The sequence below is a fragment of the Falco cherrug genome, chromosome 7 (assembly GCF_023634085.1).
Source record: "Falco cherrug isolate bFalChe1 chromosome 7, bFalChe1.pri, whole genome shotgun sequence".
Lineage (NCBI taxonomy): Eukaryota > Metazoa > Chordata > Aves > Falconiformes > Falconidae > Falco > Falco cherrug.
The window spans coordinates 54,751,260-54,773,232 of record NC_073703.1 but is presented as its reverse complement, the minus strand read 5'-3'; the positions used below and the strand labels follow the sequence as shown (position 1 = coordinate 54,773,232).

General features: G+C 36.3%; 2 protein-coding genes across 4 annotated transcripts in view; one reads left to right on the top strand and one right to left on the bottom strand.

Annotated features, from left to right (window-relative positions):
• Nucleotides 1-21,973, bottom strand: part of AVEN (apoptosis and caspase activation inhibitor) — a 94,732-nt gene that overhangs the window by 49,582 nt on the left and 23,177 nt on the right. The gene's annotated exons all lie outside the window — the stretch shown is intronic.
• CHRM5 (cholinergic receptor muscarinic 5) overlaps nucleotides 5,645-21,973 on the top strand; it is a 47,233-nt gene continuing 30,904 nt past the window's right edge. Inside the window, exon 1 of the mRNA XM_005441080.3 lies at nucleotides 5,645-6,212. The gene's annotated coding sequence lies outside the window, so the exon portion shown is untranslated. The remainder of the gene's footprint in view (nucleotides 6,213-21,973) is intronic.

Sequence of the window (21,973 nt, the reverse complement as noted above, 5' to 3'; positions counted from 1 at the left end):
ATGTTCACAGTAACCTTTTAACTAACAGGAACAGATGGGTATAACTGGATACAGGCGTGACGGAGCATTGTGGTAGAGCAAAAGAACATGTTGATTCTCATACCTCTGGCAGATGGGAACCAGTCAAAATTAGTTTTAGACTAAAAATATTTTGCTACTTCTTGGTAAAAAAAAAAAAAATCCACACACCACACACTGGAAAGAACATGCTATTTTATACATGCCATCAGAGATCAGACAACAGCAGCTTTCAAAAAGTTGGTACCGTACATAAAAGCCAATTACATAGGTTTACTGAATGACATTTTTAAGCCTGTGAATAAATTACAAATTCCTGAAAACAGTAGCTTATAATGGAAGTGCTAACACAACCTTAACTAGAGCAGCAAATGCACTGCTATTATGAAGTTGTTATGGCAACTAGAATGATCAAGTTGGGAGAGAAACAGGAAGAGTGTGCATAAGCAAAACTTCAAAATCTTTGACAGCACCCCCCACAAACTTTTCTAAAATTGTGGTCACAGCGTTATCACTCCTTACCTTTACAACAAAAAACTGAACTGCAAAACTTCCCATTAACACAGATGGGGGGGGGGGGGGGGGGGGGAAGAGGTTCCATATTAGTTTAGTATCTAAAACAAGTTAATCTCAAGGTCATAATCCACCTGGAGCATGCACGTATTAATAGTCTTCAAAAATAATGTCAATTGAAAGATATCTGGACAGCATCTGCTGAGCACATATTCAGATATCACAAGTTAACAAATCACAGTTATGCAAAACTGTTCGATCTTTGATAGTTTCATAATTTGTAACCAATCTGAATAGTTTAGTAACAGTACCCTGCTGTCATTTGACTAAATTAGACAGCACGTTCACAAATACTGATCTGTTAATTAAAATGTGATTGCAAATATAACTGAAGCTCATATATTTGTGAAACAGTCATTACTTATCCATCCTAATAATGTGTTAGACAAAAGCAGAAATCTTTGGGTGTTTCCAATATTAAAATAATGGGAAAAAACCACAGCAAGGCAGTCATGTTCTAATACACAAAAATGCACAAAGTATAATTTATGAAACAGTTTAATTAAAATCTCTACCAGCAAGTTGGTTACCTTTCCCAAAAAAACATTCTACAGTTTAATTGCAAGTATTACTCCAGTAAAGTATCACTGAATAAAATTTCCAACAAAATGTTAGTAGCAACTAACAGTCCTACAAATAATGTTAAATCATTATCATACATTTTTATTAAAGCACTCTGTCAAAAATACATCTACTCGCAACAGTTCCACTAGAAAAGCGGAAAACAAATTATTTGTCTTTCTTCTCAAAGGATTTCGTATTAAAGTCACTTTGTCTCATCTAAACTTGACTTCCATAACTAAAATCTAGGAAACACAAAAGCCCTTCGATGTCTGACATGATAAGAGTTGTGCTAAGTACTTACACTCACTTATTTCCTAGGTAACAAAACCTCCTTTTCTTCTAAGCTATCTCAATCCATTTCTCTTTTGAGTTTGCTGTTCTACACCAGTTTTCAGACTAAAGGGAAAAAACATTTTATGAGTAAGTCTGATTTTATAAAGAACAGTCTCATTTTAAGTAATGAGAAAGAATTTTCACTGAGAGCTACCAGATATGCCTATTAAATTCAAAATAATTTTAAGATTCAGGTTGTCATATTTTTAAGTTTAAGTCAAACATTACTCAGTGTTAATTATCTGATTGCAAAATTTTAAAGCTTTAAAGACTGTTTTCATTTATACAGGCATTTATTGATATTATTTTTTTTAAGAACCACACAATGTATTCTATATTGATCACTGACAACTACAGTTTTGCAGATTAATTTAATTTAGCTGGAAGATAATCACATATTCCACTGACAGAACATAATTATTTAGTCTGCAATAAGAAATAATTATTCATATTATTCATATAGGCCACAACACCCCACGCCACCCCCCAAAGAAAAAGTTAATAACAAATAAGGTTGAAGAATAAGTAGGAGAGTAATTTTGTTCACAAAAGCAAGAACTACTTCCAGGCAACAAAAGAAGCAGCAATAACGATGACATTTTCTTCAGAACATTAGCTCTTCAGCAATTTACAAATTCTGATAAACACACCACTTTTCTCTGAAAAGCGACCACTACAGTTATCAAGTCGCTTGAAAAAGGTAATCATACAGATCTATAAAAGGTGAATGACAACATTCAGGAAAAAAGGTAAAAATGGGATTTCCATATGCATAGCTGTTTGTTAGATAAATGATAAATACTTGATAAAATTCTCAAAAAGGAAAATGCTTAGAAGTGTTCTCTAACACAGTATCTTATTTTTTTTTCAAATTTATTTGCAGTACTAACATTAGTGGTTACCACACAAATTTATAATTTGTAAAAACTTTTCATTGAGGTATGGCTTTACTGATCACTCAGCTTTATTAGAAAAATGTTTTCCCTAATCTATTTGACAAATTACTTCCACAGAGTAGTGGTAACACTTGGCCTTTTAGACTTGAAGAATCTATAATTATTAATCATAAATGGACTAACACAGACAGTAGTACATGGTTTAATATTATTTGCAAAGCTATCAGTTTTGATACTGTAAATATCAAATCTCACTGAGATTGCAATAAAATTTCAGCGAGCTTTCACCTCAAATACTCACACACTTAAAATGTAGAACATTCTAAAAGAAAACTGACTTCTGTGCTTACTTCTTATGCAACTTCTAAAAAGCAATCTTCTTAAAACAGGTAAGTGCATTATTCCCCCTAGATCTGATTTTCAGGTGCAGAGCTGCAATACATTGTTAACCAAAACTACACAGTAGTTATTTTGAGGGGTTTGGCTCTAACATGTACAGACATAACACCACTCACAAAAACCAAAGGGAACTGAACAGAAATCTGTCCAAGAAATACAGGACTTTTTCCTCACTATAAATCAACTTTTTGCAGTTGCAATGCAGAAAACAACATGCTTGTGAACCAAATGAAATGAAGCAGAGGGGTGTAGCCAGTCCCCTGTGATTCCTTGCTATTGGTTTAGAGGTATGAGAAACTCATGTCAACTGATGTTATTTATGGACATGGAATCTCTCATCATGCCACTTTGTGAGTGCAAGATAACCACATCCTGCAAGAATTAATCACATACTATAGCACTAACTGTGACAAAGTAGACATCCAGACATAAGAATGACTATATGGAGCCTTTGGAGTTTATAGTTGGGCATGCTTTAAGCTTTTGCTACTTCACTCACCAGCAACCCTCTCCACTGGATACATTATTTACCTCCTTTATTTATGCATGTTATATAAATATAGCTTATTCCTGTTGTAGCCTGACCAAACAGAAAAGATTTTCAGAACACTATGCTAAAAACAGAATTTTTTCTCTTCTTTGTAATATATTCAAGGCTGAAAATTTTAACCAGCTTTGTCTTCAGCATTAAAATTCTCAACACCAATCATCTCCTTATCTTAGACTCAGATTGCACATCACAATGTCAGATCACTGTCATCCCCTAAACTTTAACATGCCACTTTGTCCAAGCTTATCCTCAACTCCAGGCTAGAGACAGCAGAATACTTTTGATATTAATATACAAATAGCTCATCTTATGTAGTTTTGAAGGCAGGGGGGGGAGGGAGTGGGTTTTATACATATATATGCATGTGTGCACTCACGCACATATATGTATTAAAAAAAGACTATTATTTTGCACTTCAGGACTTCTTTTGGGGATAATCACAGAGCAGATACTCGAGTGCTCTGTTTTAGGATTTGCAAGCGGGACTAGTGTTTGTTCTTTGTCTCCTGAAAGATTATCTGAGAATACAAACTGTAAAATGTTGTATTATTGTCACACACACGAAGATTGTGCCTTGTCAGATTCCAGCTACTTGGAAGGGTTTCACGAGAATCAGCACCTTTGGAAATACCCTAATAAATTTAGGACACTTCCAGTTCAGGTTAGGCTACAAACTCCAGATGTTCATTTTTGAAGACAGAAATCATGAGACAGAAAGTGTTAATATTATTTCAGGAAGTATGCCTCATTCCAGTACTTTCAGCATGGACTTTACATCATGTACCCATTGTATCCTTGGCAACTCAACTCCTTATCTAAAGAGATAAGATTGACAGCTTACATTTAAAGTTACAGCCATTGTATGCTACTGGGCTTGGACCTTGCTACTACATCTGGAGCTAGATAGGATACAAGTTAGAGACCAAAGGTATTCCAAAAGTTACTTGATGTGATATAAGGGCATAACTGTGCTCATCATTACTGACTGGATACACCAAAAAAGCTTTAACCAGATGCTCTCCATCAATTCATTGCAAGGAAGATGAAGATAATTTTGCTGTTTCAATGGAACAAGACTAGGGCAAACTATGAGAGGTTCTTCATACTCATAATCAACAAGTACAAACCCATAGAAGTAGTGCCTTCTCCCACCATCTTTTTGGTATGCTTCATGTTTCACCTTGATTATAAAGTAAATAGCCTATTTTCTTTCTCTTATTTTATCATTTTATCTCTTCTTCACCTTCAACGTACAGAAGGCAAAAAAAGAAACAAACTGATTGTAAACATTTTCTTGTCAAGAAACTAAAAAGAAAAGTTACAGTAAATAATGTTCCAAGGGGAGAAAAAAATGAAACCATATTCTAAGGAAAAATTCCAAATGTTGCATTATTTTCCCCACAATCAGCATACGTTGCCCCTAACAACATAAGTACAGTGAATGAAGATTTCACCAATTGTATTTTAGAACAGATTTATAAAGGGCTTATGCCACATTAAAGTGCATTTTCCAATATATATTATTTCCTACATATTAGCCTCAAGAGAGTAGTTATTTAACATTAAATGAGAGAATTTAAATTCCTAAATTAATTAGAAATGGATTTGAGTCAGAAAGTCTTTGTTTAATACAAAGTGTGTAACAAGTTTGAACATCACCTTCGTAAATGAAAAACATTTTTTTAAAAACATTCAGGTTTCTTTTTGCAGTGGAAAAAAAGAAAGCAAACAAAAAAGAGAAGACAAAACCCTCATCAATGTGTAGACTTAATCTGCACATTAAGTTATAAATGAAAAACCACAAGACTACAGCCAGGTTCCCCAATTGAAAGGCTACATGAAGCAGAACACAAACCACGATTTTTAAAGCAAATCTTTTAGAATATCTTTTTGATGAAAAGCTAGCTATGAATACACCTTAACCTGAATGGAGTTTTTAACCCTATGCATGACATCTACCATGTCAAAACAACTCTGGTTCATTTTACCTGATTATATTCCAAAATAGCAGTTTTTTCCTGGATTCATTTCTTGATGGCAAGCTGTTCAAACACAGAGCACCTATCAAACCTAATATTATCATCTGCTGCTTATTTTCCTAGTAGACACTGCTGTCCATCAGAAGAAATAATTAATGGGTCTATTATGTATGAAAGCGTCATCCTGTCAGTTCAGTGACTGGATTGAATAGCTCATATCTGCTACTCATTGATGCCACGCGTGCTCACTGTCCTGAGAGATGACAAAACACTACCCCCTTTGGGATTTTTTTTCACCCTCTGTTCTAAAGCAGCATTTCACATCTGTGTCTGACAGAAGCATAAGGAGCTGAGAGGCGCAGACCATCATCCTTCACAGAATAATGTCGCATGGGTTAAAAGTTAAGACCTGATGTCTGCTGATCCTGCCTATTTCCTGCAAAAATCTAAAACATGAAGGCTACCAAAATGTGCAGGGAAATAACTTTTCAGTGTTGGAATAGCTGCAGAAAACAGATGGAAATTACTAGATACTAAATCTTTAAATGTTTTTTTAAATGGGTGAATATTTCAGTTAACTGGGGTCAGTGCATGTGCCTTTTTTGGGGGTGGGGGGGAAGATGCAAAGTTCACAGGTTCTTTTCCGTTACAAGATCAGGGCAGAATAAACAAAAATGCTGAATGTGGAAGAAATCTGATATTGGAGATACCTGGAGATAAACTGGAAATAACCAATACCACAAGACGAAGCAGCAATGAACAACAAGATGCTCTGGAAAAAGAAATCACAAGACGAGAGTGCACAATGCATTTCAAACAGAAAAAGCTTCCTATCTGCTGAGTGAGTCTCAGTATGTTCTGACAAGAGCACAGATAAAGCTTCAATCAAGTATCTCCTAGGTAAGTTTTTATTTTATATACTGCTTTAATTCTTTATCACATCAATATATACTTTAATGTATGGACAATAACTCAATGAATTTGAAATATTTTATACTGATACTTAAGTTCGAATTCTTCTATGACAAACAGCTGATGCTCTTAGATTTCCTATACTGGTCAAACATCAGCTGTCTTTTGATATTAAGGTTATTCAAAGGAAAACTATTAAATGCTTTCTCTCTTGACTTATACTAGACTGAAATATTTCCTAAGATTTAAATCCTGCAAAATATTTTAATACATATTTCCATGCATGGCTGTTTAAGAAAAAAAGAAATTAATAAAAAGCCACGCTTCTGTTAATATCACCAAAAAACATGTACTGTACTTCATTATCTGTTTCATCTAGCAAAGCAAACATCTTGCACCACAGCAATAAATTTAAAAGGGTGTCATTTATTATAGGATTAATCTTTTTTTATATAAAAGGATATTAAAAGAAGCTAGAACTGTTGGTTAGTTATTTATGAAAGGTAAACTACAGCACAGTAAGGAAACAGCACTATGTTAATACACCCCAAGGTACTGTGTACAGAGTTTCAATAAGCAGATTGGAAATCAGTGCCCCCGTAAAACTATAAAAAAAGAAGGTGCAGGTCGCCAGTTATTTCACTTACTTGCAGCATCCACTACATAAGCCACAGACATGAATTCCACATGGAAATAATATGCAAAACATTTTAGAAAGAGATTCTAACAACTAATAGGTCTTGAAAAATTAACACAGCATCTGTTAGTCAAAAAACTACACTTACAAGTCATGGACAAAGGTAAAACTGCTCATACACAAAAAAACCCCACACCCCTTGAAAGCGAAAAAGCATAGTCACATACCATTCAACACTCCACTTTATAGTATCACATTTGTCAATTTTGTACATAATACTAGCTTTGAGAACCTGTATCTTTGTTCCTACTGTCTTTTACTGGTTTCACACCATTCTTTCTATTTACTAAAGATGTAATATTTCTTTTTCCAGCATTGTTTAAAATATCTTTCCTTTGCTTCTCTCTGTATCACTTCCCTCATTTCTATTTAACACGTCTTTCTTATTTAAACCTTAATTCTTAATCCATCAACTCTTTTCCTTTTTTTTTTTTCATGTTTTTCTAACTTACTAAAACAATCTCTCTCTCGCCTGATGCTTGCTGAAGGCAGACTAATTTGCCATTCACAAACACCTCTTTGAATCCTTTGCTTATGCACAAAGGGTTTATGAATTCTACCAAGTGCTAGGAGACTAAACTTACTTGCCAAAGATAGAATATGAAATTAAAAAACTTAAGTTCATACTATGCTGAGCCTTGACTCATATCAAGAGTCAACAACATACTCCCAAAATAATGGAAATCCTACCAGGAGAGATATGTGAAACAATTTCTGCAGGAGAGGGGTCATCATCTCATGTTTATTCCTGTAGACTATTTGAAATTCCTCCTACAAGATCCCACCCTTGATTGTCGGGGGGGGGGGGGGGGGGGGGCGGGGGGAACACTTTCTATTCTCTAAGTCTTCTGCTTAATATAGGCAAAAAAGTTTCCATTATTCTAACCCTCTTCCACTTTCCGACTTGCTGTATTTGACGAGAACTTGATGGGAATTTTTGCACCTATTATTCAGCCATTTTGTTGCCAACAGTTTCCAGCTTCTCTACAACATCCCCAATTTCTCTCCTTTTGTAAGTAGCTCCAACTGCTCTCTTCACAACTGCTCCATCAAACATAGCTCAATCTTTTTTCCTACGCCTCACTTCACATATTACATCAATTCAGTAAGAATTCTTCCTGCCTCATCACTGCTCCTATACAACACGCACCGATACTTTTGTCTCTAATATACCAGGAAAAAAATCATCAACTAAGCAGTAGGTTCTGTACAATACAAACCAAAACAATATAGCTATAAGTTTCAATGGCACCAGTTCAAGATTTCCGTAACTTGAACCATCAAAGCCTACTACAATTCAGTAACACTTGCAACCAGCAGCTGATGTAATAAAGCTTCTGTCAGCTGTTCTCAGAAGACAGCTATCTGTTGAATCTGGTTCAGAGTCAGAATTAAAAGAGAGAGAAAAATGAGAATTGTAATTCAAGTTTTGATTCTCCAGTTACCGCTCTCGCACTGGAAAAGTCTTCTTACCTTGGATGTTGTGTGTGAGTTTTTGCCTCTTTTTTAAAAGGAATTGTTTATCTCACCCATAACTGCTAGCCAGCATGATTATTTAAGAAAAATCAGTTTATTTTTCAATGAAGCTCCCAGAAAGCTTATTCAAAACTTACTGTTTCAGAAACTTCTAAACTTGGAGTTGCAGTTAAGACTTTTTAAGCTCCCTGTTGAAAATATAAGGCGGCTAAGAACAAGTGGAAAGCTTGCTTGTAGGAAGGAAAATTGTCAAAACTAGTATTTTTTAAAAGACTGTATATAACTATGTAATTTTTTAAAATAAAAGGTAGATCTTTATTTTTTTACATGTATTCATTAACTATTTTTAAGTCATCAAATGTTATTTTTAATTTTAAGTGCCTTATCCCTCACACTTATCTTCAAAGAATTCAGATGCATTAATATAAGTGAACAGTTAATCAAGTTCCATAACCTAAATCTCTATGCAACCAGAAATAAATACATCACAGAATGTTTTCCAAAATGTGTAATTATGTAAAATCACCTCACCTGAAAGCAGTGACTTGATATTTATCTTCCACCTTTATCATAATCAGTTGTTCAAGGATCACTAAGCATCTGACAAGGGTATCTTTTTCATTTCCTCTCTGCATTAAGTTGCTTGTCTACATGAAATGAGTAAACCACATCACAAAATAACTACAGTCAATTGCCTAAAGAGAGTACATCTGCTCAGCAAAACAGCACGCATCATACATACAAATGGGACCCCCTTCCCAACTGATTTAGCAGATAACAAACATTGAAGTGGCCTAGCATGGTTTAAGGAGCCTTTTAGAAATTACGTGAATGAGACACAGACCTAAGGTCTAAACTGCCCCTTCTGGGTAGTTATCAGCTAAAAGAAATCAACAAGCAGCAGTAGACTTGTAGGTATATGCATTCCTAAACTGTTGGCCTATCTTCTGCATTCACTTCCATATCTACTCAAGACTATTATGTCACAGGTAAAACATGAGATACTTTTACACGTCCATATTTTTGTCAAGAGATATAACTTATATAACCTAATAGAAAGCAAGGACTGAAATACAAAACTTATGCTCCTATAGCTAAGTCAGTGGTTAAATATAGCCATTTCACCTTGAATTATGAATCAACAAAAAAATTCACCATCTCCATTTGCACCTCTCTCAAGTCCCTTCATTAAATAAGCTCTCATCTCCAACAGTTACTGCAATGAGAAAAAAGGCACTACAACACTTTAGGACCATTTACACTGTAAATACATGCAGGTAATACCATGCAGTATTTCCAACCACATGTAAAGAGACATCTTCCAGAAAGCCAAATTGATCAGTATTAGTTAAATTCATACCGTTTTGTCATGGAACAAACGGGCAGAACTGGGTCAGGTAAAAACAGTTTACAGCTACAAGAGAGAACACACAGTGACAGAAGTTTAGCCCTCTATCAATACAACTCTGACTTAAAGCGAGAGCACCAGGGCTTATATGTATTTATGGCAGATAGGAACTGCTTTGTCAAGGGGCCTGACATGGCAAAGCAGCATCTGCATCGGGAAGCTTTGTTACAGCAGGTGCAACTGTGTGCTCCTAGTACACAAAACCTGCAGCCCTACAGCCTTGACTTACACCTGTTGAGCTCATCCCCCTCTTGCTTGTGACGTTGCTGGTCCTTGACCAGCTTTTAGGTCCAGCAAGGCCTACCTCCACACTTTGAATCTTAATTAACCAGCTTTTCCATTCTTTTTTTCCAGGACTGATGTCAAGCATGCGGGCCCACACATACCTAACTCATTCCATTTGATAACATTTTTTCAGTACTCAAGACAGACATTCTTTGGTCTTCTTCAATATTGCTGCAATTATGAGATATTTAAATACCCACGTGTATAGTCTGCCCCATTAAGTGGTATTGATGCTTTATCAGGAATTCAACTTGTTACCTCCCTATCAAACAGTGGTGAAGTCAGCAAGCTCACTGAAAATATTAAAATTAGAGAAAAATGAATCCTTTACAGGACCTCAATACCTTCCAACAGTCTTTAACTGACACCACCTCAAACTTCAATTGTTAATTTATTGATTCTGCACATTAAGGACAGGGAAGAAAGAGAAAGGTCACACCAGACTGAATCAAGAGGCTCCATATAGCCCCAAATCCTGCACAGCAGTGCCCAACAGCCTAAGTCTATGGAAACCTGAGAACTGAGCACACACACAGGGACACTTCCTCAGAAATATTCTGCCAGCCTCTAGCTATTTGTAGTTCAGGGATTTCTTGAGCCAGAGATGATGTCTTATTTATAAGATAACCTTCGAAGTTACTTTTCCTGTGTTTTTTAAAGCTGCACAAAATCTAAGCTTCCACAAGATCCTGTGACAATCTTCCATATTTAATTATGAGTTAGATCAAAAAAATCCTTCTTTCTTTGTTCTGATTTTGCTGCCAGCCCGCTTCATTCAATATTCCCTACTTCTTGCACTAGAAGAGACAAGAATAATTTCTTATTCACAATATCCATCTTTCCATGATTTTACAGACAGCTACACCACACTGTCCTCAGTCATCTTTTTTTGAGGCTGAAGACCTCTGGTTTTACTCTACTGGTACCTTCCTCAGCCATGCCTCACGTGTAAATTCTTCCATAGTGTGAGTCATCCTGCAGCCCTTTGCTGTACCTTTTCAGCACTACTGTTTCCTCGTGAAGCCTCAGGGACCTGAATCTGAAGGAGTTACACAATATACTTCTGTCAATGGTTTATATAGTGACACCATCATGTGTTTTCTGATTTGTTCTCGTTTGTTTTCTAATTTCTAGGGTTCATTTGCTTTCAACTATTGAGTTGTAACAATCACTTCAGATGTCTTTAAATGTGACGGAGGACTGTTTCCACACACACACACCATATATGTCACAATCTTCATCTGCACTGAGTTTAATCCGTCATTTGTGTGGTTTTTTTCTGCAACTCTCTGAAGTCCTCAGGCTATACAGAATTAGAGGGGAATTAAGATGCATACCTTTAACAGTGAAGGTAAAAGCACATCAGATCAATCCAAAAGCCCAGCGGGGACAACCTTCCAAGAGCTCTGGGGGGTTCTGTCACTGAAATTGTTCAAGTCAAGACTGACAATAGTTTTTGACAGTTGCTATACTAAAAGACATGCCCTAATTCAACCAATAACTAGTTCATAACTTTCTCTGTTGTGACTGCTCATGTTACCCACAGAAGTTCACCCAGTCATAAATGACTTCCTTGGCTTTGTAATCTGTGAATTTTACTGGCTATGTTGGAGTTAGACTTCCATGCACTTACTAGAAAGAACCTGGTCCACCGCTTCTCAAGTCAGCAGGGGATTTGAGTTAGGGAAAGAAACAACAGCAAGTGTCACTTCCTCAAATTTGCCCCAAACCTTACTGAAACTGATTTTTTTAATTACGTTTGCTAATTCACATATTTTGCAAGTTAAAAAATGAAGGAACTGTAATTCAAAGATGTTTGTTGGTAGTGTTCTACCTCTAACATCTAGAAGCAAACGACGGCAAATATTGTGCCACCTAACTATATACATTTTAAAAAGTTGCAAGGAGAGGATGAAATAGCACCATTTCTAAGTTTAACAGTTCCAAGCTGTCAGAATTCAGACACAGAAAAACAGTCTAGAAAAAGTAATTTTCTTAAACACCTATACATACTTTCCTTAATAGGCTGTTCAAGAATTCTTTTACCCATTGTAATGTAAATTAGATAAATCACCCCTAATGCCATTATGTGGACGTCATCTCTTACTGACTGATATTGTAGGTGTATGTTATCACTGTCAACAAAATATACCTTGTCCATGTTACATACTCCCTGGATTAACCTACTGTGCTTTCCTTTCACGATTAAATGAATTCTAGTCACATGAAATTACACTGTCAGTGTAGCTGTTCATTACTTCGGTTTTCAAAAATGCATTACAGCAGCTTTTTACCATATAGCATAGCTTGCTCAGTGAGCTATTTTTGTAACAGAACAAACTTATTTCACTAGTCCTTTTTGAATGAAATAATTTCAATTTACAACCAGTCTGGGAGATTGACAGATTTCAGGAATGTAGCTCAATATATTTTATTCTGGAGACCTAGGAAAAAAACATTGTCTATAGCATCTGTCAACCATGAAGCATTTGCAACTGTGAGGTAAGAATTATTTTATCTCCCTGCAACTTTTTAGCATGAAATTTTTTAATGTAAAAATTTAGACCATACTCTTTCCCTCCACCAAGTAAATTTGCAAACACAGGTCTTTAATTCATACTCCAATTTTCCTTTCCAAAGGGGTTCCACTGTTCACTTCCTCAGTTTCCTATAATCAATGCAGCAGTAGAAAATGGTAGCATGTTAAAATACTTTAAAATAGAAAGGTTTGCAAAAGGAAAACTCCCAAGAACTATTATAGGACTCTACTATTAATAAATGAATAGCCAAAAGAAAATTGTTAGTGTTCAGATGAACAGACACAGATAAACTATTTTGAAGTACAAGCACTAAAATAATCACTAGGAATTTTTTGTTTTTGGGGTTTTATTTTAACACAAAGATAACATGACCAAATCAAACACTTTGGAGACTTTAAAATGCATTGTCTCTATTTGAGTATTACTTTACAGATGGATATTTATAAAGATCAATTTTCTTTGACAAGCTAAAATGTGCTTGTAAGTTACAGGTACAAGATCTGATGCATTCAGATTACATTTCTACAAGTTAATTTAGTCATCTCACACTTGTAGGCAATTTTCCTCTAAGTGACTAGATTGTTCTCAGAGATTTCTACTCCTTCTTTCTCTCCCTCCTCCTCTTTTTTCATATTCAAATACAATTCCGAGAAATAAAGGTGTCTGTGGGATAGAAAGAGGATGTATAAAAATAAGAGTAAGCGAACACTTAATAAGGCATTGTGAATTGAACAACAGAAAAAAGGTAAAAGAAGGGGCAGACAGAATCATGTGGAGTTACAGAATAAAAAATTTAAAGCCAGAAAGATCATAATCTCTTATATGCATCAAAAAATTTACTTGCTGTCAATATTCGTACTGAAAATGTATATCAAGATAAATCAGAAGTAGGCATCTGGATTTAAACCAATACATATGCACCCTACCACTGAAAAAGAAGCTCTTGCTTCTTCCCTACCAATACCAATTCTGGTATTTCCCCGATTCCCCAAGATCCTTCACTGCTCACCAGCTGTTGCATGACATGTTCCTGCCAACTCTTTTGCACCATCCAGGCAGTCAAATTGGGCAACTAGATCCATATCTGGTGATGGGCCAAATCCATAATATCACTGAAGTGATTTTAAAACTCATTTCTTCAGAACAGGGGAGGTGATTTTAATTTATTGTCAAGAGCAGAAGCAAAAGATAAAGCAACTTCAAATTCATTACATTTTTACTGATAAGAGCTGCACAGCTGCAGAACAAACAAAACAACGAAACCAAGCACCCCTTAAAAGCAAGAGAAGAGGCATATGAGAAACAGAACACCGATATCCACTAGGTTCCTTCTGAGAATGTACAAAAGGAAGAAAAAATCCAAAACAAATTATAGCCACTTTCATTAGAATTCATGTTTTAGTAGTGACTGACATGATGACTAAAGCAATTAATAATTACATATAGAAATACTTCAACACCAAAAAGTCATAAAATGAAGCCAATTCACAAATATAACTGGTAACAGCTACAGACTTTCTTCTCTGCTTTTAATGTGCAGGAGCAGGGGAAGCCCATAAGAGTCCACTCTTTCCAGATGGAATAAGCAGTGTTAGCCAGCCCATTTTTGGGCACATTAAAGTATTTTGTTACTTGGGGTAAAAGTCAGTTTCTCCACTTATACAGAAGTTATTTTTTGCACCAAGCCCCATCCGAAGTGACAGATAACACCTTAAGATGAAAAGGAACATGCACACACCTTACATTCTCACTGTTGTGCCAGTGACATCATGTCCCTTTCAAACACAGGTTAAACAAAACCACTGGTAAGTGCTGGATATAATGCCTTGTCAGCTTTTGTCCTAGGGGTAAAGTAGCCCTGAACAGGGCGCCTAAAAGGTATAGCAAATGTATTGCTGTTTTTCTTAAAAGAAAAAGTATTTCAAGATAAGAAAGTAAAAGGAAAGTGTGCAAAAATTAACCATGTCCTGAGGTGGGGCAGAGGTGAAGGGAAAGAGAGAGAGAGAATGAATGCTCCAGGCCTGAAGAAAGACTTCTAGAATAAGTAACCAGCACCTACAACTTACTCCCTGCATACAAAATAAGGTGACAGAGAGCAGGGCTTGTTGGGTGGTGGGGTGGGGGGTGTTGGAGGGTCTTTTATCAATTTTAAATACATAGTTTTCCAATAACTCCATTCTGCCAGCATTTTCCCAGCAGAAAGTTAACCAAGTCTCTCAAATAAAAACTTCTTTGCTATAAATATCTGCAATTACAGCCTCTAGCCTTTATGACACAAAAAAAAATTATGACACAAAAATCAGTGGAACGATATCATCCTATTAAAGCACTCCCATCTTGAATTAGTTCTTCCACATTGCCCCCTTACATTTTGTAGCTAACTGATACATACTTCTCAGTGACATTTTCTGCATGTTGAAGCACACACACATACTCAAGAAAATACCACGTTATCACCGGCCGGTTTCAATCAAGAGCTTAAAAAGAAATAGAGAGAGTATGATCAGTTTCACAATCCAAATTATCTGCAGCAGATTCAGAAATACCACGCTTTATAAACCGAGATGATGAGTGTGTACTGTCAAAGGAAGGTCATCTGATTCACATTCCAGTAAAGGTTGAAAATGAGTCAGAGCCAATGAAAACATAATTCCTCCCCACTCGCACCCTATTCTGTCCCTGAAATGTGCTTTTCATTAAAAGAGTTTCTAGTTCACAATTTTACACACGCAGAGGGTTTACTTTGCATGAAAGGACAACAAGAGTTCCCTCGAGGGTGGAACAGACAGTTAACAGAACTCTGGTTTTGAAACAAAGACTCTGACAAGGCTCAATAAACCTTTGACATTCTTCCAAGAAAATTACCCCCATCTAGACAAAAAATTAAGCCCTTTGGGTAAAAAAACAACAAATCTTTTAAGTGCTCAGAAGAGCCATCTTCCTATACAACAGCTAGAAATGCCAACGATGCCACTCCCAGGAGAGCCAGGAGTAAACAACAGGCAAGAGAACACAGAACAGATGAGAAGCCAACGTGTGATTTGGACAGGTATAAAAACATGGAGCAGGGGAAGGATCAAGAGAAAGTGCAAACTAGAAGTTGGATGTAGGAACTGGGAACTCTTGAGCAACAGGATGAGATCAGGGAAAGAACAATGGCAAAATCAATAGGTATGACTCTGAAAGTATTAAAAGGGGAAGAGAAGGACTAGGAGAGCCCAAGCGATCAGCAGCAGACATGAGGAGGAATTTCAGGACCAAAATGGGGTAAAAAGAAAAGAGGAGCCACAACTGAGCTTAAGGAAGACATAGGCACTCTGTGTCTTTTAGAGCACTGCCTGCTCCACAGACCTTCTTTCACTCCAAAACCAACGTTTAGCAACAGCAGTATACTCCCTGCAAACAAGTTTCTGAGAATCCTGCTAGAAGTATAGTTCTGTCAGCCTCTTCTGATGGTGGTTCACATGTAGTCTGATCACAACACTGCTTTGGAGCATCCGTCAATGAACAAGGAAACATTCCTATCACAGTTATTTTGTTTGTAAACTGATATTAGGAATCAATCTATCCTTATGAGAAACAGAACAGTAAATGAAATCTGGCTTCTGCAATTAAACCGATCTGATACTCTTATCATCCTTACCATAAACAAAAAATTCTGGTTTTATAGAATTTTACAAAATTTCTATTTCTATTTTTGATTTCTTTCTCTAATGTAGGCTGCTGAGAGATGGAACAAAAATATTACAATTAAAACAAACACAGCTCCTCCAAATCAATCAACATCATCTAATATTACCATAGAAGTAATATCTACTAACATCATTATTGAAAAAGAACCAATACTTTACAGGCAAGCAAAGAAAGTCCCTGCTCTAAAAAGCTTACAGTCTAATTCAGGTGATTTAACAGTGGTTCAGAATCACAAGTGTAAAAAGGAATCCAAACAAAAAGGCTAAAATCAATCAAAAGTAATATATGGCAACAAGGAAAATCGCAGTTCATAGAGTAAAAGGAAAATGCAAAGGAAGGAGGAAAGGCAGAAAATAAGTAAAAAAGTAAAAATAGGAGAAAGGGAACAGGAGCATAGTAGCAATAAGATACCGAATTTTGAAAATGAAGACTGGAAGACTAAATTTATGTCTTGAGTGCAAGAGTCAAAGTAATTCATTTTTGTTTAGAGGATTTCACTGGCGGAAAAGTCCAAGACAATGATGTGGCAGAAACAATGATAACCAACAGGAGGCCTAGTCAGACAGAACTGGGTTTAGATCAGGGGTCCTCAAACTATGGCCCGTGGGCTGGATACGGCCCCCCAGGGTCCTCAATCCGGTCCCCGGTATTTACAGACACCCCCCGCCAGGGGTTGGGGGGGGGGGGGGGGGGGGGGCGGAAACCAAGCAGCCGCAGATGGCTGCCTGCCACTTCATTGGCGCACAGGCCCCTGTTTAAAAAGTTTGAGGATCCCTGGTTTAGAGGTATCATTTAAAAAAAAAAAAAAAAAAAAAAAAAACCAAAAAACAAAAAAGACATGACTAAACACAAGAAACAGTGAATCAGGTGAGTAGATATTTTTAGCTAGCTCTCAAACCCACAAATTCAAGTAGTGGACATGAAAGAAGCAAGACAGGAATAAGGACAAATTGTTCCATATTTAAACTTACAGATTTGTGATTTCATAACCAAAAGATACCTAAATATATGGTATAAATATACAGTAAAGATACCATCAATAATATACAGTAGCAGCAAAAGATTAAGGCCCAATATTAGAGAAGGATATCGGTCAGAAAACTTTAGATTTAGAAATCTGGAACTTAACAAATAAATGCATGACAACAAGGTGTGAAAAATTAAAAGAATGGGACAAAGCTTACCACACTGATTCTAATGAGAACAAAATTTAACCTCTTTAGTATACAAATCTTATTCTATCCGATTCTAAATCACAAAGCATACAAATCTCTCTGAAAAACTGAAACCTTTCAGATTTTTCTTTCATTACCATTAGTTTTGCAGTACTATCACTGACACATATTGTCACATGTGATATATGGTCACATAGTTTTAAGATATCAGAATGTTAAAATGAAAATAAGAAATGTTATTGATATGCATTCAAGTCATTGAATCACATTATACTTCTATACTTCAATCACACAGTTTTGGTTACATTTTAGATAAAACTTGGGGGGGGGGAAGGGAACAGATATGAAAGCATATATAATGAGCACGAATTACCTATTACAAGAAAATTAATTTATTGAGAAAGTGTAATTAATATTTAAAATCTGGCACTTCCTATTTTTAGTTCACAAAAAAAAAAAAAAGGGACAGCTCATTTGATTAGAACAAAAAAAGATGAATTTCTGTAACATTAGGAACAGTTCAGGAGGAAGCACAGAGCAGATGGAGAGCCAGCTTCCACCGATGCCAAGTCCTGTGATTTTACTGCAAATCTTTATTGTGGAAGGTTTTTTCTGTTTGTTTGAGAAAGTTACTTTGGCTAGGGAGGAAAGAGGGAGAGGCTGAACTTCCATTGATTTCAGATATCAACAGGTATATAAAACAGCATCATCTCTCGTGGTCTGTCAACAAGTCCAAAGTTGCAGATTGCCCAGGGTGTAACTCACAACTAAAACCTTTGCCTGTGGAAATGAAACCACTTGGTAAAGAGCCTCCACAGCTGTGAAATGTTATCTGCCACATCACCATCAAAAAGGAAAGGAAATTTCTGATGTGCTGGAATGAGGCTACAAGCAGAAGCAGGAGAATACAGCACATCAGGGAGGCTCAGAGAACATTCATAGAATCAGGTAGCAAGGAAAGAAGCAGGAGGAGCACATACCCTTACCTGTTTATTTCAGGAGCACATATACTAGGAATATTGAGGTGTCCTATTACCAATCCTTAGTTGCAACATTGTAATATTCTTTCAAGACCGGTAACTTGGTACTAATATCTTAAAGCTGTTGGTGTGTAATAAGGAGTAACCAATACCTCTATGTTCTAACAGAGCTCACGCCACCTCGTGAACAGCAAGGACATGAAGTTTTGCATCTGTTGAATAAGTTGTACTAGTTGAAAACATCTGTTCATCATGCAGTTATAAAGACACGCAAAGAAGAATTTAAAAATACTTTCCACTACTTTTTGCAGAGCTTTCAGAGCTGATAAAAACCAGTTCTTCACTAGTCTAGATCTCTCAATGGTATAAGAAACAGAGATGCAGAAACAAGAGTTCTGTGGAGACATATGGAGACAAATAATTTCACAGAACAAACATAAACCATAAGTAGTAGAAGTCGGCAATCAAATACCCCTGATGTATACAATAATCCAAGTAAAAATGATAGGCAGTTCTGTAAAGAAACCTGATTTTCAGCTATTCTCTAGAATTTTAAAACTCAAAGTATTCTTTTTTAGCATCTGAACCACGCCCTGCCATTGCCATTCTTTTTCTTTGAGCAGAATTAGCACTGAAAAGAAGAAAACTCATTTATTCTTCACTCACTCTGCCTTTTTTTTTTCTTCCCCAAATCTCTGTCAGTATATACTTAAGACAGAAAAGTTGAAGGAAAACCTATCTTTAACATAAGCCTTGCTCCACAAGTTTATCTATTCAGTATTTTGAAGACAGCCAACAGTTTCTCTGTGTTGCTAATTCTCATGTATGTACTGGCCACAAAAATGCAGCAATATATTGCAATAGACACATCATAATTAAACAGAGAAGTCCAAAAGCAGGAGGTTATAAAACCCAAAACAACAGTTTATTAGGAAACAGAAAGTAACTGCTACCTCACAATTCCTGTACTTACTGTTCATTACTATTATGCTCCAGTGACTGTTCTTTTGACTTTTATTCCACATTTCCTATTGTATTTAAGTGTTAGATATCTACAGAATGTATATGTATTCTTACAATATCAAAACCATTGAGACAGTTTTGTTTGAACTACACAGCATTACTCTCTTACCCTTTAAGGCCATCAGAATTATTCAGCCATTGCCAAAAAAACAAAAGAGGAAAAACTTATATCCAAAAATATGTTTTTTCATCTTGATAATCATCACATCCTGCAACATGACAGCACAGTCATTTAGGTGTGCATGCTGGCAGCTTTTGGCTGCTGTACTGGTAATGCCTACCACATTTAAAGGAAATTGATCAGGTCCCTGGATACATTTTGATCAGCTCCGTAATGACATTTTAAAAGCATACTTTTAAACCTAAAGATCTATTCACAACCAAAAACCTAATATAGGACTTAAATCTATTTTGAAACAATTAACCTTCACCTGCCAAAAAATGAGGACAGTTCTTCAAACCTCACAAGATTCTTCTAGCAAAGTAAGGTTATCCTATCACTTCCACTTCTCTTGATCTTTACGCTTCAACAGCATTTTTACTAAATTGATTCAAGATGTATTCCCTGAAGGGTTCACAATGGACTTGTAGTTTACATCAGCTAAACATCAAAAGCAATACAGAAAAGTTTGCTTTGCTATATTCAAGGTTAATTATAAAAAAAAATAAAATCCTAAAAAAAAGAGGAAAGAAACAGACTTAACTAAAGTTTTCACCCTGCTTTACACACAAATATAATAAGCCTTGACAAAGAAGCTCTGTCAGGCTAGTGACATCAGCTGTTATCAAAGCCACCTGGCAGTTCTTTCTTAAGACTATTTTCAGCTGCTTTTTTAACTATTCAGTCTGAAATTTTCCATGTCAATTGACTGCTTCAGGTAGTTTTTCCTCACCACCACCTTTTTTTAAAAGTCAGAGAATGGCTGGAACATTTTTCTACCATGAAAGGATCTAGGAAAAAAGCCCTTGTAAGCTCTTCCTTTGAAAAACTGTAAGTACTTCCTTGCCCTGAATCAGTAACTTGAAATCAGGCTGGACAATGTTGTTGTATGAGAGAGGTACATTCTGCTCATTTTGTGAAAAGTCTGGCCTGATTTAGCCAAGCTCCGAGCTTCTAGAAATCAAAGTTTATACACATATTTTTTGCAAGATTTGCTGCCACTTAACAAACAATCACCAAACAGTCCATTCTCAGTGACCTTCCATATGTCACTTCAACATCCAAGGCAACTGACTTAAGTTTCCTCTAACCTCTGGTTAGGAGTGAAGAGCCAGATTTTCACTGTAAGAGAACTCTGCATTTAACAGGCATTAGGTACAACACTTAATAAAAAGTGTCATCTTGCATATTTCCACAACCTCACTATGCAATATCCCTGCCATAGCTGAAAACAGTAACCCGTCACTTCATGTTGTTGGGTAACTGAGTAGGATTTAGGGTATACTGACAAAAGCATGTAAAGGGAAGATTGAGAAAACTGTAGTGGAGCCTAGAACTGGAAGGTTAAAAGAAAAGAATAAACTGGGATTGACTAGTCAAGGAAAGAAACAAAGAGGAATGTAAAAAGATGTGGTAGTGGATGACAGAAAAAGTAAGCCAAATGAGCAATCCCAGGCAGAACAACTCAGAACTGGAAACGACCAGGACTGGACAGAGCGAGGGACAGAATGTATCTGACGGAGCTGGATTTTAGTGAATATATGTGGAAGGGAGCTGGCTTATAACAAACAACTGAGAAGAGACCCATCACCAGAAATCAGAAACCTAGACAAGAAAAATTAACTGAAGCAAGGGACAGTGAGAAGAATTAGTAGGCAGGCAAAGGCTGACAGTAGAAAGACAAGATGCAGTCAGAGACAGGCTGGGACTAGTCAAGCCCAAATATTTGCTTGAAAAGACAAATCAGTGCTGAACTGGAGATTGGCTTGAGGCAGGGACAAGTTGGAAGTATAGGCAAAAAGGTTAAAAAAGTATGTATCTTCAGAAGCTATTTCAAAACATAAAATAAAAAAATCAAAAGTTTTAAATTGTGATATCTACTTTGCTCCTCAAGCTATGTTGCCTATCCAGCTCTGAGGTACATACCAGCCCATCTTGACTCCAACACTGTCTACCATGCAACACACCATTCAGAGAAGCCATCACACACCTCATGATCCTATGATTAAAACTGGCAATTTAAGCCCAATTCTGCAATGGTCATGCAGAACAGCTTCAGAAATTCATTCTGGCACAGAGAAAGCAAGCTCTGGTTCTTTTTTCTTTATCACAGATAATGGCTAACTTACCCCTCCAAGCTGTGGCTGAAAAATCCAATTATTTAGATTCAAGAGATTTCAGAACTTCCAGGTTGCTCAAAAAAGCCCCATAATACATAGTTTGCAACTTTTTACTGAAACATGCCAACACAATAGCACCAAGAGTTTCTAAAACAATTTCAGGCAACTGTTTTTTGTGCAACTGCCCATAAT